We start from the raw sequence: 15,071 nt of genomic DNA, 5'->3' as shown, positions 1-15,071 counted from the left end.
GGGTCCCCTTTCCTGCAAGGCTGGGGCGCATGCAGATCCAGCCATCCGGGCCTACATCAGTCAAGGGAAGTATTCAAATCTCTGATATAGGAAGCTCGGAGGACCAGGTCTGAGGAGGGGCTGGACGCCTGTGTCTCTCTCGCCTGTCACAGACAGATCCAGGAAACTCGGGCCCCTGAGGCATCTGAGCGCTGGGTCACGGGGTGGGTGTGTGGGCAGTCACTGTGCCACCTGCCCAGGGAATGTACTTCTGGGCGCGGCAGCTCTGGTACCAGCGGACGCTCCCTTGGGAACCAGTGACCAGAGGCCGGGCCTGAGCTGCACGTGGTGGGGAACACAGATCCAAGGCAAGACCACGACTGCAGCCATTCCCTCCAGAACCGGCAGGAAACAGACAGCTACTCCTGTGAAAGGCGAGTCTGAAAGGAAACAAGACAACGGTGGCGGCAAGCACCGAGATCTCAGCCTGCAAGCAGTGCTCCGCCTCTCCCTGGACTTTCACCACCAGCCAGGAGGCAGCTGGGCGGGCTTGGGGGAGGCTGTGGAGGCAGGAGTGACCCGGGAGCCCTGCGGGTACTGTGTTCGGCTTCCAGGTAAAGTCTTCCAGGGTCAACTTCCGCACCCTCCACCCCAACGCTCAGCAGCCCACCCCAAAACTTGGCCCTCGAATCTCAGGTGGTCTTCCCCACGGGCCCCTTTCTGGCCGAGAGGAAACCGACATTCCCAAAGTACCACCTGCTTTTTACCCACAAATCTCCTTCCATTCTCCCCGTCCCTGTGTGGTGGGACTGCGATCCACACTCACACGGTAAGATCCGCGCTCAGAAAGCATCAGTGAACCGCCCCAGAGGACACAGGAGTGAGCGATAGACTTGCAGCTGGTCTCTGACACCCACACTCGCGCCCCGCCCACACAGCCCTCTACAGCAGTGGTTCTCAACCTTGGCTGCACATTAGAATCACCTGGGAATCTTTTTAAAATCCTGATTTCTGGGCCTCATCCTCCGGAAATTCTGTTTCTTTGTTACTAATGTTGTGGCCTCACCCCATAACAAAGACACAGAATTTCTGGAGGATGAGGCGCAGAAATCAGGATTTTAAAAAGATTCCCAGGTGATTCTAATGTGCAGCCAAGGTTGAGAACCACTGCTCTACAGAGTCCATGAAAACATCAAAGGATTCTGTTTTCAAGAATCTGGCACAGCCCTGGCCGGGCGTCTGAGCTGGCTGGAGTGTCATCCCGCACACCAAGAGGTTGCGGGTCTGATCCCCAGTCGGGGCAAGTACAGAAGGCAACTGGTCAATGTTTCTCTCTCTCTCTTTCTCCCTCTCTTTCCCTTCCTCTCTCTCTAAAATAAATAAAAACATCCTCAGGTGAGGATTTAAAAACACAGCAATGCCTCCTGTGGTTTGAAGGTGGTGAGGCCGAGGCTGCCACCTGACCTTGGGCCAGTCACCCCGAGACTGTTTCCAATCATAGACTATCACGCACCTAAAACACCTCCTTAGCAGTCAATTACTCTGAGCGAAAAGCTCAGATACTTTCCCAGGTAGGAGATGAAGGAGGAAAAAAAGGAGCTAACACAATAATGTTCCTTAAAAGTGCATCGAACTGACCCTATGATTTGCCTGAAATTTTTCTCTTTGCCATCGTTGGCTCCTATTTAAGATTTGTCAATATTCGATTCACTGGAGTTTTTGGAATTAGCTCACAGAGTTAGCTAAGCACCTGGACCCAGACCCCACATTTTTTTTTCTTCCCTCAGTGTTGCTTGGCTTCTGCTTTGCTCGCCACGATCATCAGCATCAGCGTTAGGGTTGGCCACGTAGGAGGTATTTCCTTGAGGCTGGGATATGAGAAGGTATGGATGCACTCCATCCTCAAAGGGGTGTTCAGTCTAATTAAGGAGACAACTCTGAAGGACCATCCCAGTTCCAGAATGTTCCACGGGGTCAGCTGAGACCTCTGCTGTGACTGCTCCACAATCTCTCTCCCTCTGCCCTACCTGGCTTTCCTTCCTTCCCTGGACTCTCAAGAGCCCAAACTACAGGCACAGAATCATTGGGAAAGAATAATTTTGGGGTGAAGGTAACAAAGGTCATTTGATCATTACTAAACAAGGAAGATAACCAAGTAGGTCCACTTGACTTTAGCCACATTTTATCATCAACTCTAGGCCTGGGTGCCAAGCCTGCAGAACTCTGCTTGGAGTCTGACGCTGCCACATCTAGAGAAGGAGGAGAATGATGGAGGAGAGACAGATGGTGCAGACCTGGAGCCTGGTTCTGCGTGGAAAAGACTTGATGCTCCCTCACTGCTTCCCATGGCTCTGGCTTTTGAGCTGGCAAAACCCAGAACTGCTTTGAAATCGTTTTCTGACAGGCCTGGCCCGACAAGCAGTATTCCTGGCAGAGAGCCAGGCGGGCCAGGCAGACGGGGCTGTGGCTCCCCAGAGCCTTCCCTTACCTGTGGCCACAGATGCCCACTGCCAGAGGGGTCTCCCTCTTCCCGACATTTCTCCAAGAGAAACCCCAAGATTTCCTCCCTGCTTTGCCACTGGCCAGGTGGCACCTCGGGCAGGTCGCTGAGCCCCTCGAGGCTGCATCCCCAGTGTGAAGTGGCCCAGGGCTTGGCCTCCACCCTCTGGCTCCACGCACACTCTGGGCCACTTCTGCACCTGGCAGGGAGGCCACCTGGCCCAATTGCTCCCTCAGAATTTGGGGGCGCTGACCAGCATTTTCCTGTCTTTGAGCCGAGAATATTCTATTACCTGCGCCCCAAGGTCATTTTGGAAATCTCAAAATACACTTTAGCAAGCAAAGAAGAGTGGTGAAGGGGAGTGTCAGAGGGCAAACCTCTCCCCTGACACTCATCTTCGGGGATGGGACTGAGGTCAGCGGTGCTCCCGAGCGCCCAGCTCGGAAGGACCCGGCTCCGCTGCTCGTCCGCACACTTCTCCCCTCATCCTCACTCATGGGCCCTCGAAGCCCATCTGCCCCCGAGAAAGCACCATATCCACAGTCAGGTGCTTGACTGTTGGAGACCTCAGAGTGCAATCCTCACATATATTTGTATGTATAAAAATGTAAAAAATACTACAAACAGTATGCACTGCTATATGTTAATTATATCATTATGCTTACTTATAGAATATATTAAGTATTAAATAGCACTAATTATATAATACTAGAAGCCTGATACATGAATTCATGCACAAGTGGGGTCCAGCTGGCCTGCCCCGATTGGGGCTGATCGGGTGGGCCAGCCAGGGGGAGGTGCCCCTGACCTGGGGTGGAGACAGCTGGGGGGAGGGGCTGTGGGTGGTTGGCAGACCGGCCCCGCCCCTAGTCGAACTCCCAGTCGAGGGGACAATTTGCATATTAGCCTTTTATTATATAGGATATTCACCTGTATGTGACCTTAATGTATTAATTATATTATAGCCGAGTAATATATTAATAGATTATAATTATACTAGATGCCCAGTGCATGAAAATCGTGCACTGGGGGGTGGGTCCCTCAGCCCAGCCTGCGCCCTCTCGCAGTCCAGGAGCCCTTGAGGGATGTCCCACTGCCCCGCAGGCGGGAGAGGCTCCCACCACTGCTGCTGGGGCTTCTGGCTGAGCAGCGCTCCCCCTGTGGGAACGCACTGACCACCAGGGGGCAGCTCCTGCGTTGAGTGTCTGCCCCCTGGTGGTCAGTGTGCATCATAGCGACTGGTCATTCTGCCATTCGGTCGATTTGCATATTAGCCTTTTATTATATAGGATATTAATATTATACAAAATAATTATAAGAAATGCAATTAACATATTGATTATCATATATATTCTCATATATCAATGTTTATATATTCTATGTATATTTGAGAAAGAATAAATATTGTTTCAGGTCACTACATTTGGGATGCTTTGAGAGCAGCAAAGTGAACTGATATGTGTCATGTGCCCCAGATCCCTCTGGAGACTGTAAGCCTTGTGAGGGTGCAGGCCCTGCCAGCCTTGGTCACAGTTACACCCTCTGAGTCTCGCACGGCACCTGGCACACACAGGCTTTCAGTAACTACACTACCTCGGTAAGAAACAGCTCTACAGTTCTGGATGGAAGAACCAGCATAAGATTTCTGGATTCCTGGTTTAATGTTTATCCTAATATTCAGTTATTTAAAAAACAAAACAAAAAAAGGAAAGAACTAGAGAAATTATTTACTTTTGAGACAAGAAGATTAAAGAATAGCCTTCAATGACCTTCACCTAAAAAGGAGCCAAGGGTCTGGAGATCTGGTCAACCCCAAGGGCAAATTGCTTGCCAGACCAGGCATTTCATCCTTCGTGTGTCCCTCATGTGGGTGAGAACTGCCTACCCAGCAGTCCTGCCTCCCACCCTCAGGCTGCCTGGACCAGTCCTGGGGCATCAAAAGCCTGGGGCTAGGGCTGGGGCTGGGGCTGGGCCAAGCAGAGCCATCAAAAACCCAATTAAGGGTTTCAAAACACAACAGAGAGTTTTGTTGGCAGATTGGGCTGGAATGGCTATGAGCGTAAACGGCCTACACTTCTTTCTCTAAGGTAAGAATAATGACATTGGTACCGACAGCAATACTATCTCACAGGTTATTTCAGAGATAAAGAGAAACAGCTCGTGTGAACGTAGATGCCTGGCACATAGCAAGTGCTCCGTCAATATTAGCTCAGTCTGATGGCAACCAGGTGATATCTGATAATCAATCATATAGATCAGTCACAGCCGCCATAAAAAACTACCCACTGAGCAGCGTCTGAATTTCCAGGAGGGAGAGCTCTCTGGGTGCTTACTGTACAACATGCTATGGGCAAGAACTGACCGGTAACGACAGCTTCAAGCCCACGACCCAGTGGCTGTAGTGTGGCCGCTGCCGGGAGCGGGCTGCACGTAGGTGGAAGGTTTCCACGTTAACCCAACAAACAAGTGTCTTCCCGGATGATGCCTGCCAGTGTCCTGGATGCTGCACAGGGAGCTGGGCTGGGCTCCCTCTCCTCGCCTCTCCACCCCCAGCCCTGGGACTGATTCTGGGGGGATGGTTATGCACAGGATGAGCCAGGCCAAGAGGAGGTGCTTGAACAAGCAGAGCAGGCCTGGTCCTGGGGCTGCCACACCAGCCTCATCACCAGCTCAGTTTCTTCACAGTCCCCGGCCCCAGCCCCACCACCCTGGGATTTCCAGCAGGAAGGGGTGTGTGTGTGTGTGTGTGTGTGTGTGTGTGTGTGTGTTGGAGGGGGACTAAAAGGGGAGGATATAATGGAAGACCTGGATCTTGGGTGAAAATGCAGACATGAACTGGGCGATGGAATGCATGCTGGCTTCCCGGACCTTGGCCCCACCTTGGGCAGAACATAGCCTGTAGGTATTTGCTATCCCAACTGTGCTTTGTAGGCAAAGACCCTGTAGTATTAGGTCCCTGGGGCCACCATAACATAGCGCCACAGACAGTGTGGTTTAAAACAACAGAAATGTGACTCCCACAGAGGCCCCAAATCACGGTTTCAGCAGGGCTGTGCCCTCCGAAAGCCCCAGGGGAGGATCCTCCCGGCCTCTTCCAGCTTCTGGTGGTGCCAGGGGTTCCTGCTTTGTAGGCAAAGACCCTGTAGTATTAGGTCCCTGGGGCCACCATAACATAGCGCCACAGACAGTGTGGTTTAAAACAACAGAAATGTGACTCCCACAGAGGCCCCAAATCACGGTTTCAGCAGGGCTGTGCCCTCCGAAAGCCCCAGGGGAGGATCCTCCCGGCCTCTTCCAGCTTCTGGTGGTGCCAGGGGTTCCTAGGCTTGTGGCAGCCCCGCCCCCCCCCCCAGCTCTGCCTCCATCATCACATGATCTTCCCTCTGTGTCTCTGTCCAAGTTCCCCTCTTAGGACCAGTTCTACTGGATGGGGGGGCTCAGCCTGCCCGCCCTTCAACGTGGCTGATGACATCGGCAAAGACCCCATTTGCAAACGAGGACACATTCACAGGCACCAGAGGCTAGCACTTTAACATGTCTTTTTGGGACATAATTCAAGCCATGACCCTGTTCATCTTTGTACCTTCAACACATAGCACTGGGCCTGGGAAACAGACGTAAATGGGTTGACTGGTTTCCAGGCCCAGCTCTGACCCTGCCTGATCCCAAACACGGTGCTTAGCAATTCAGCTCTCCATTTCTTTACGGCCAACAAGCTGGTGCCTTGCTGTCTAAAACTCTCCCCTGGCACTGGTGCATCCTTTCTCCTCCATCCCCCGCCCCACCCCCCAACCCACCCCCAGCACAAACAGCGGTCACTCCAGCGCCGCCTGAGCCAGGCTCTGGGCAAAGGGCGTCCCCAGCCGGCTCTCCCAGCAGCTGGCAGAGCTGCAGCTCTCCCCACCGCTGTCCGGCCTCTGCCTCATGAATAAAAGGCTGGACTCCTGAGGTTTCCAAGAGCAAATTGGTCTTTGTTGAACACTCATCAGCAACTCTGTGCCAGGTCAGAGTATATCAAAACACCGAGGCCCTGGCAGAAGCCCGGATGGTATCTGATTGGTCTGTGACAAGCCGGGAGTTGGCAGAGAAGGGCTTCCTGTCAACAGGAAGGAAAGGATGGAGATCAAATTATTTTCAAAGTCCGTGGAGGAAGAAAGAGATGAGATTTGGATTAACCCTTCCAGTGCAGGGCTAAACCAGTCACGGTGGGGCTCCCTCTTCCACGGTGAGCATGGCCGGGAACAGTCAACATTTCCCCTGTCCAGCGGCACCCTATGCAGTGGGCTCCCTGATTCCCCACGGCTGAGCCTCGGGACACAGCCTCACTGCCACTGGGCCCTCCGCCCCTCTTACAGCAGGTCATGGACAATGAACCGAGCAACTTTACGGCTCTGTTTCAATCGGCTGCTCACTTCATTGGCCTTTGTTTGTTCCACATTTTAAAAGATGTTGACAACACTTTGACATTTGGTTCAGTTTCATGGGGTTATCATGATGGGCTGGTCCACCGTCTTGCAAGAAGTGGGAGATACGGGTGTTTCATGAGCTCTCACACTCAGTGCTGCAGGTCAAAGGGAGGGTGGATGGAGGTGAAAGGGGGGAAAGGGGTTAGGTCCTAACCCAGCCCCTGACAGGGCCTGTAAGCCCGCTCAGAGACCAGAGCTGCCCCCATAAAAGTGGCATGGTGCCCAGGAACAGACTGTCACTGGAGCGAGCTGAGCACATCAAAACAGGAAAAGTAAAAGAAAATAAACAGTCGAGAACCAGCATTATTTAAGAGCACATGTATAATGGTTTTAGAGATGCAAACAGATTTAGAAGTTCAATGAATGAGTCAGGTGGGAAGTTACCTGGGCAGGTGAGAAGGCACTGCCAAGGAAAGAGTGCTTCTGAGTTCTTTCTTCAGTCAGCCTGCGGTTAGCACGGTCAACGTGCCACCCAAGTGGAGGTCAACGATAGCACAGTGTCCTGCGTTCTACTGGTCAAGGGCAGTTCAGAGAAAACAGGCAGACAGAGAGACTGGCCAAGCACTAGGAACCCCAGTAAGTTGGTGACGTGTGGAAAGATGCAAGATGAACCCACAAACCACACTGGGCTGCTGCGTCTGCCTCTGTTCCCTCGTAGGAGAGATGTCCATTGGCGAGAGAGTTACCAGGATGTCGATACTGCGTTTATCATGGGGACACCATGCAGTACTCAGAGCTGATCCGAGGAGGCCCTGCCCGCTTTGCAGGACAGAGCCTTCCTATATCCGTTCTCCCCTGCCCAGTCCCTCCACAGGCCCAGCGCTGGACTATGCTTAACTGGCATTCAACCAACATCCAACGGGAGCCCACTCCCAGCTGCCCAGGCCGCACCCTGGGAGCTGTGGAGGGGCATCCAGGCCTTGTTTACACCCCCTGGAGCCACAGGACAATTCTGGGGGCTCCATCACTGAGTAGTTTGACTCCTGAAGGTCTGGGTCCCATATTCTGGGCCCTATAAGAGCCTATGCTCAGGGCACCCGAGATGCACTAAGCCACTAAGATGCTGAGTCAAGAAATATTCCAGTGTGGCCTACCAGGCTGGCCCCCTGGGCTACCTTGGCTGGGGCTGATCTGGGAGTGCTTTTACTCAAAAGCCAGAAACATCCTACCTTGATGAACAGTCACTAGTTGAGGACGTCTCTTCTCACTGACAGCTAATAAAGGACAGATGACAGACAGGCAGACAGATGTTTAGACAGATAGGTAGATACATAGGTAGACAGATGGATGGATGAATGGATAGATGGATGGATGGAAAGGAAGGGAGGGAGGGAGGGAGGGAGGAAGGGAGGGAAGGAAGGAAGAAAAGACTCATGGGGGCAGAAGAAATGGATCGGTATTAGCACTGTGAAAGTAGGAAACCAATTGTTTTAAACCCCCATAGGCATAAAAATCACCTGGAGAATTTGTCAGAAACGCAGAGCTATGAGTTCCACTCCTCAGAGATTCTGATTCAGGAGGTCTGGGCTGAGATCTAGGATTTCATTTTTTTAATCCTCACCCAAGGAGTGAAGATATTTTCTCACATTGATTTTAGAGAGAATGGAAGGGAGTGGGGAGGGGGCGAGATATATAGAGAGATAAACACGTGCCCGGCCGGGGGCAGGGACCGAACCTGCAACCCTCCTGTGCACAGGCCGACACACTAACCACTGAACCATGCCAGCCAGAGCGGGTTTCATATTTAAACATGGTTCTACTTAAGCTGGTTCAGGAACCACAGTTTGAAAAACACTGCCTAAACCCCTAACCCAACAAATCTTGCTCAAGGTGGTACAAACCAACCAAGGGCAAGGCCAAGGTCAAAACTGACACACTCCCTCCCTGTGCTGCATGGTGCCCCATTTCCCTTCCCAGAGGCTTCAGTCCAGGGTGTTTGGGTGGTGTGGTGAGCATTTGGTCCTCCAGCCCTGGGAACAGAAGGGCAGCTCCTGTTCCCACTTACACGGCCATGCCTCCTACTACAGGGAATGCCCTAGCTAGTGTGGCAATGGGTCAAAGGCCCATCACCAATGGGGGAGATGCAAGGCTTCCCTCTGGACACACCACTTAGGACAGGCCTGCCCACTCAGAGCAGTGTCTCCACAACCTTCCGTGACCAGCCAGCTGTCCTTGCTCTATTTTTAGTTTGTCTCCAGTGGCTGTGAAGGATTTCTTCAGCACCCCTCCCAAGAGCCCGGGGACATGTGTGGCAATACTCAATGTCATCAGAAAATACTGGGCCACTGGCTGTGTCCCCACAGGCTCTTGTGTGGGTCCTCCTCTCTGACCCCCACTCTTCTCCTTTTGTCACCTGCTCTGTCATTGGCTTGCAAACAGTTCCAAAGACCCATGGCATGCAGGCTGATCATAATCAATTAAAATATGTCTGAGGTATACAGATTTCAGCATTAATAGGGAAGCCGCTTTTTCTCCGATGAAAAAGGGAAAAAGAACAGGCCTGCTCCCAGCAATACTTCTCTTGGAGAATCCTGGCAGAACGCCACACACAGCCAGGCCGCTAATGAGTTATTTTCTAAAGCCATTCCCTCCCCTCATTACTACGCCTACTTCGCATTAGCAATGGAGGCTGAGAGGAGAGCTAAGGCAAGGTGCCAACTCAGCTGGCCACGACCCTTAAACACTGCATCCACCTGGCTACTTTTAAAGGCCCAGTGGCCCCAGAGAAGCCTGCCCTCCGTCTTCCCCTGCCTCTCCTCTCTCTCACACCTTCTCTTTCCCCTGACAAGACCCCAAGAGGATTTTCCCCAAAAGGTGCTCGAAATGGCCTAAGAAAGAGGCTAAAATCAAGCAAAGGCTGCATCCCCCATCAGGCCAAGGGCCGTTCTCCCATCAATCAAATTCAATTTATGAATTACTTTACTTAGCAATTCTAGGTCTCCACTCCCCGTTCTAACCCATGGGCCTGAGGGTATCTCCTGAATGAGCCCCTCCACGCTGGTGTCTCAGGCAGGCAGGCGCTACTGGTAGGAGCAGGGTGAGATGGTTAAGGACCGTCAGAACCTGGATTGGAGGTTGGCAGTGATGCCCCCCAACACCCTAGGTCATGGCTGTGTTTATGCACAGGACACGAGGATGCACACTGGGGACGATTGTGTCCAAAAAGGATTCAGTCCAATTCAGTGAAGGGTCAGGCAGTTTGGACACTGCAGGCTCCAGGAGGCCTCGTCACTGTAAGTGCCCCTGGACATGACCAAATAACCCACCACAGGGCTGCCAGAGCCACACTGTCCCTCAGGAGCCACGCTAATAAAGGACAGATGACAGACAGGCAGACAGATGTTTAGACAGATAGGTAGATACATAGGTAGACAGATGGATGGATGAATGGATAGATGGATGGATGGAAAGGAAGGGAGGGAGGGAGGGAGGGAGGAAGGGAGGGAAGGAAGGAAGAAAAGACTCATGGGGGCAGAAGAAATGGATCGGTATTAGCACTGTGAAAGTAGGAAACCAATTGTTTTAAACCCCCATAGGCATAAAAATCACCTGGAGAATTTGTCAGAAACGCAGAGCTATGAGTTCCACTCCTCAGAGATTCTGATTCAGGAGGTCTGGGCTGAGATCTAGGATTTCATTTTTTTAATCCTCACCCAAGGAGTGAAGATATTTTCTCACATTGATTTTAGAGAGAATGGAAGGGAGTGGGGAGGGGGCGAGATATATAGAGAGATAAACACGTGCCCGGCCGGGGGCAGGGACCGAACCTGCAACCCTCCTGTGCACAGGCCGACACACTAACCACTGAACCATGCCAGCCAGAGCGGGTTTCATATTTAAACATGGTTCTACTTAAGCTGGTTCAGGAACCACAGTTTGAAAAACACTGCCTAAACCCCTAACCCAACAAATCTTGCTCAAGGTGGTACAAACCAACCAAGGGCAAGGCCAAGGTCAAAACTGACACACTCCCTCCCTGTGCTGCATGGTGCCCCATTTCCCTTCCCAGAGGCTTCAGTCCAGGGTGTTTGGGTGGTGTGGTGAGCATTTGGTCCTCCAGCCCTGGGAACAGAAGGGCAGCTCCTGTTCCCACTTACACGGCCATGCCTCCTACTACAGGGAATGCCCTAGCTAGTGTGGCAATGGGTCAAAGGCCCATCACCAATGGGGGAGATGCAAGGCTTCCCTCTGGACACACCACTTAGGACAGGCCTGCCCACTCAGAGCAGTGTCTCCACAACCTTCCGTGACCAGCCAGCTGTCCTTGCTCTATTTTTAGTTTGTCTCCAGTGGCTGTGAAGGATTTCTTCAGCACCCCTCCCAAGAGCCCGGGGACATGTGTGGCAATACTCAATGTCATCAGAAAATACTGGGCCACTGGCTGTGTCCCCACAGGCTCTTGTGTGGGTCCTCCTCTCTGACCCCCACTCTTCTCCTTTTGTCACCTGCTCTGTCATTGGCTTGCAAACAGTTCCAAAGACCCATGGCATGCAGGCTGATCATAATCAATTAAAATATGTCTGAGGTATACAGATTTCAGCATTAATAGGGAAGCCGCTTTTTCTCCGATGAAAAAGGGGTAAAGAACAGGCCTGCTCCCAGCAATACTTCTCTTGGAGAATCCTGGCAGAACGCCACACACAGCCAGGCCGCTAATGAGTTATTTTCTAAAGCCATTCCCTCCCCTCATTACTACGCCTACTTCGCATTAGCAATGGAGGCTGAGAGGAGAGCTAAGGCAAGGTGCCAACTCAGCTGGCCACGACCCTTAAACACTGCATCCACCTGGCTACTTTTAAAGGCCCAGTGGCCCCAGAGAAGCCTGCCCTCCGTCTTTCCCTGCCTCTCCTCTCTCTCACACCTTCTCTTTCCCCTGACAAGACCCCAAGAGGATTTTCCCCAAAAGGTGCTCGAAATGGCCTAAGAAAGAGGCTATCAACAAGCAAAGGCTGCATCCCCCATCAGGCCAAGGGCCGTTCTCCCATCAATCAAATTCAATTTATGAATTACTTTACTTAGTTCTAGGTCTTCACATACACCAGGCCACACTTGGGATTGGTCCCACCATCAGCCTCAACACAACATGGCCTGTCCAGTGGACAGCGACCCACCACAGGGCTGCCAGAGCCACACTGTCCCTCAGGAGCCACTCCTCAGAATCCCCAATGTCCCTGGAATGGCATTCTCTGGGCCCCAGTGACCACCTGGTGGTGGGGAATGAGGAAGCAGATGTAACGCCCTTCAATTTGCTGCTGTCGGCTCAAGTCCACCGTGGCTATGTCTGAACTCATCATTTTCCCCCAGGAACTGGCTCCTTATACCAAATACCTTAAAACCCAAAGTCAAACCCAAGGTCAACCCAGTTCCCATCTCCCCTGCCATTCACCAGACACCGAGGCCCACCCAGTCTTTCTTCTAGCATCTCCCACCTCCCCTTCGTTTATTCCCTCTTGTCATTACTGTAGCTCAGCCCCTCAGAGCCTTACCTCTGCTTTTTACCAGAGAGTTTGCCTCAGTTTCCCGGGCACCAGCCCCTCTTTCCACGACTCCACTTCGCAGGCTGCTACCAGGCTGTCTCATAAAGCATGGCTTTTATCACCTCTAACTGCTTCTTAATTAAGGTTCCCACCAAAGCAGACAGCAGGACGACTTAGGTTCATTCATTTATCCCGGGAAGGGGGCGGGGGGAATGAGCAGAGAAGCCAGAGGAGCCTGCAAGGCGCACGGAGGAACGGACTACCACTGTGGGCAGCTGGGCTGGACCCAGTGGGGCCCTGGCAGGCAGCTCGCAACCTGGCAGAACTGCCCACCTGCATCCCTCCTTGGCTGAGGGCTGCCCCTTAGAGTGTCTCCAGACCCAGCAGGAGGATCTCTTCAGGCCTGGATGGAGGACACAGGAGAGGCTGTGGAGCTGTCCAGCAAGGCTGCAGTGAACTCTGCGTGGGCCATGGGCATGCCGGGCAGGGCAGCAGCAGCCACTCCCGGCTTCTCAGCGTCTGCAGGAGGAAGTCCTCACTCCCTGGGCCTGCCTTCCAGGTAGGGCTGCAGGATGCCCAGGTAAATGGGATGTCAGTTAACAATGGACAGTATAAGTTACCTCAAATGGTGCATTCATCTACTAAAAAGTTGTTCATTGTATAGCTAAAATTCTACTTTAGCTGGACCTTTATTTGCTAAATCTGGCAATCCCACTTCAAGGCCCTCCTTGATCTGGCCTCAGTCCCTCTCTGACTTCTCTGAATCTGAAACCCTTTCCTCCACGCTAAGGGGCTCTTCACTGCACCTGGGAGCAGTCAGCCAACCCCCGAGCCCATGGGGGTGCTCAAGCTGGTTCCCTGGCGGGAGTAGCCCCTGGCTTCTCACACATGTCTCCTCCTGCCCACCATCTCTGGTCTAATCTCTCTGTCACCTCTCTCTGCCCTCACCGCTGACAGCAGGTCCTGCCTGCACCTTGGGTCATCTGCAAGCATCCGTCTTATTTTCCCAGTTAGATTGTAATGCTCACCCAGCACAGCAGCATGACCAAGATCCCCCTGGCCCCACCAGCAAATGCCAGCCCTATGAGGGTGGAGACAGAACCCTCTCATTCACCCCTGGATCTCACCACCAAGAGCACTGACGCGTGTCGTGCAATAACTGAGTGAGTAGTACTTTAGGTCAGGGCTGGCTCGTGTCAAGAACATTGTCTAAAGCAGCCAAAGTCCTTGCCAGTAGCAGGAAAGGTGGTCAGAGTATCCCAGCTATCTGGTGGCTTTTCCACGTTCACAGCCTTTCCTCTCAGTCCCTTTCCAGGTCTGGGTTTTTGTCCTGCACCCTTTTTTTCCCCGGCCCCCACCCACATACTCCAGGCCGCACTTGGGATTGGTCCCACCATCAGTCTCAACACAACATGGCCTGTCCAGTGGACAGCATCAGTTCTTCTCTGCCCTCCCCTCTCAAACCAAGTGCTCTGATGCAGATGTAATCGCCAGACATTTATATAACACTTGAAATTTGTAAGAGCTTTCCCATGAATTATTTTATTGGAACATCACTGTAATGTAGGCAAAGAATTATCTCTGTTTGACACTGAGTGGTTAAATGGCTGGCTTAGTGATCACTGCTTTTGGAAGATTTGTAGTACTAATATTTAACTTTTCATTTACAAATGTGGTTAAAATGTTTTTGCATCAGCAATGTAAACAGAATGTTTCATTTTCCAGTAGAATGCTTATTAAAAGGAATGCTTATTTCTGCATATTCGGTGGTCACACCACAGTCAGGGGTCCAGTCACCTGCTCAGGGAGCTTTCCCCTGGCAGGGAGGGCTGGCCGCCTCATCTCACTTCAAGCTGCTCCCCAAGTCCCTATCAGATGTCTGGGGTCAGCGCCCCGGACTCTACCCTCCCTCGTCCAAGCGTTTTGCACACACAGACGTGAAAGGAGGAGCTGTGTTCAACAAACACTGGAGGAAAGTACCTAATGGGGTTCGCAGGGGAAAGTGGGTGCCAGCCACACCCCAGCCCCTCCCTATCGCCGTCAGGAAAGATTGTCTTCAATCAAGTGTCAGAGGCAACTCACTGCGCACTCTCACCAGGTGCCCAAGACCCGTCCCTCGGGAGAAAACAAAATTACATTCTCCCTGGAGCCCTACGCTGTGTACGCACAAACATTCACTCGGTTGGTGGAGGCCGGGGTGTGACCCAGTTGGAGGTTTCCTTGGGGTGAAGTTAAGGACTGTGCCGCACGTCCCACCACCGGATTCCCCTTGGGGAGGCCAGGCAGGGCTGCGGGGGTGGGGAGTGGGGAGGACAAGTGGCCACGGGCTACCTAGGCAGGCAAGCCGCCGGGAGGGGGGGCGAGGGGGGGGGGGAGGCGCACACCCCAACCGCCTTCCCTTCAGCTGGGCAAAGTCAAACCGCAGACCCATCGACGTCGCCAAAGTCCGGGCTGGGCTGCCCGCGTGGCCGGGGCTGAAGTGCACGCTTTAGGGATCGCTGAACCCCCCAATGTCCGAAATGTGCTGGAGGAAAGGGCTGGCAAAGGGAATGGCTGTAGAGAAGTTCCCTGCCCCAGGCCCAGAGACACCCTGAGGGAAATTGGGGAGGAAAGGTCCATTTGGGGGCGCAGCTACACAGCCATCCCCAT

General features: G+C 52.7%; 1 protein-coding gene across 1 annotated transcript in view; it reads right to left on the bottom strand.

Annotated features, from left to right (window-relative positions):
* PRKAG2 (protein kinase, AMP-activated, gamma 2 non-catalytic subunit) overlaps window positions 1-15,071 on the bottom strand; it is a 231,275-nt gene that overhangs the window by 215,225 nt on the left and 979 nt on the right. The gene's annotated exons all lie outside the window — the stretch shown is intronic.

This window comes from Myotis brandtii, unplaced genomic scaffold (assembly GCF_000412655.1).
Source record: "Myotis brandtii unplaced genomic scaffold, ASM41265v1 scaffold624, whole genome shotgun sequence".
NCBI lineage: Eukaryota > Metazoa > Chordata > Mammalia > Chiroptera > Vespertilionidae > Myotis > Myotis brandtii.
Note: the sequence above shows the minus strand (reverse complement) of the source record. Positions and strands in the feature narration are given on the sequence as shown.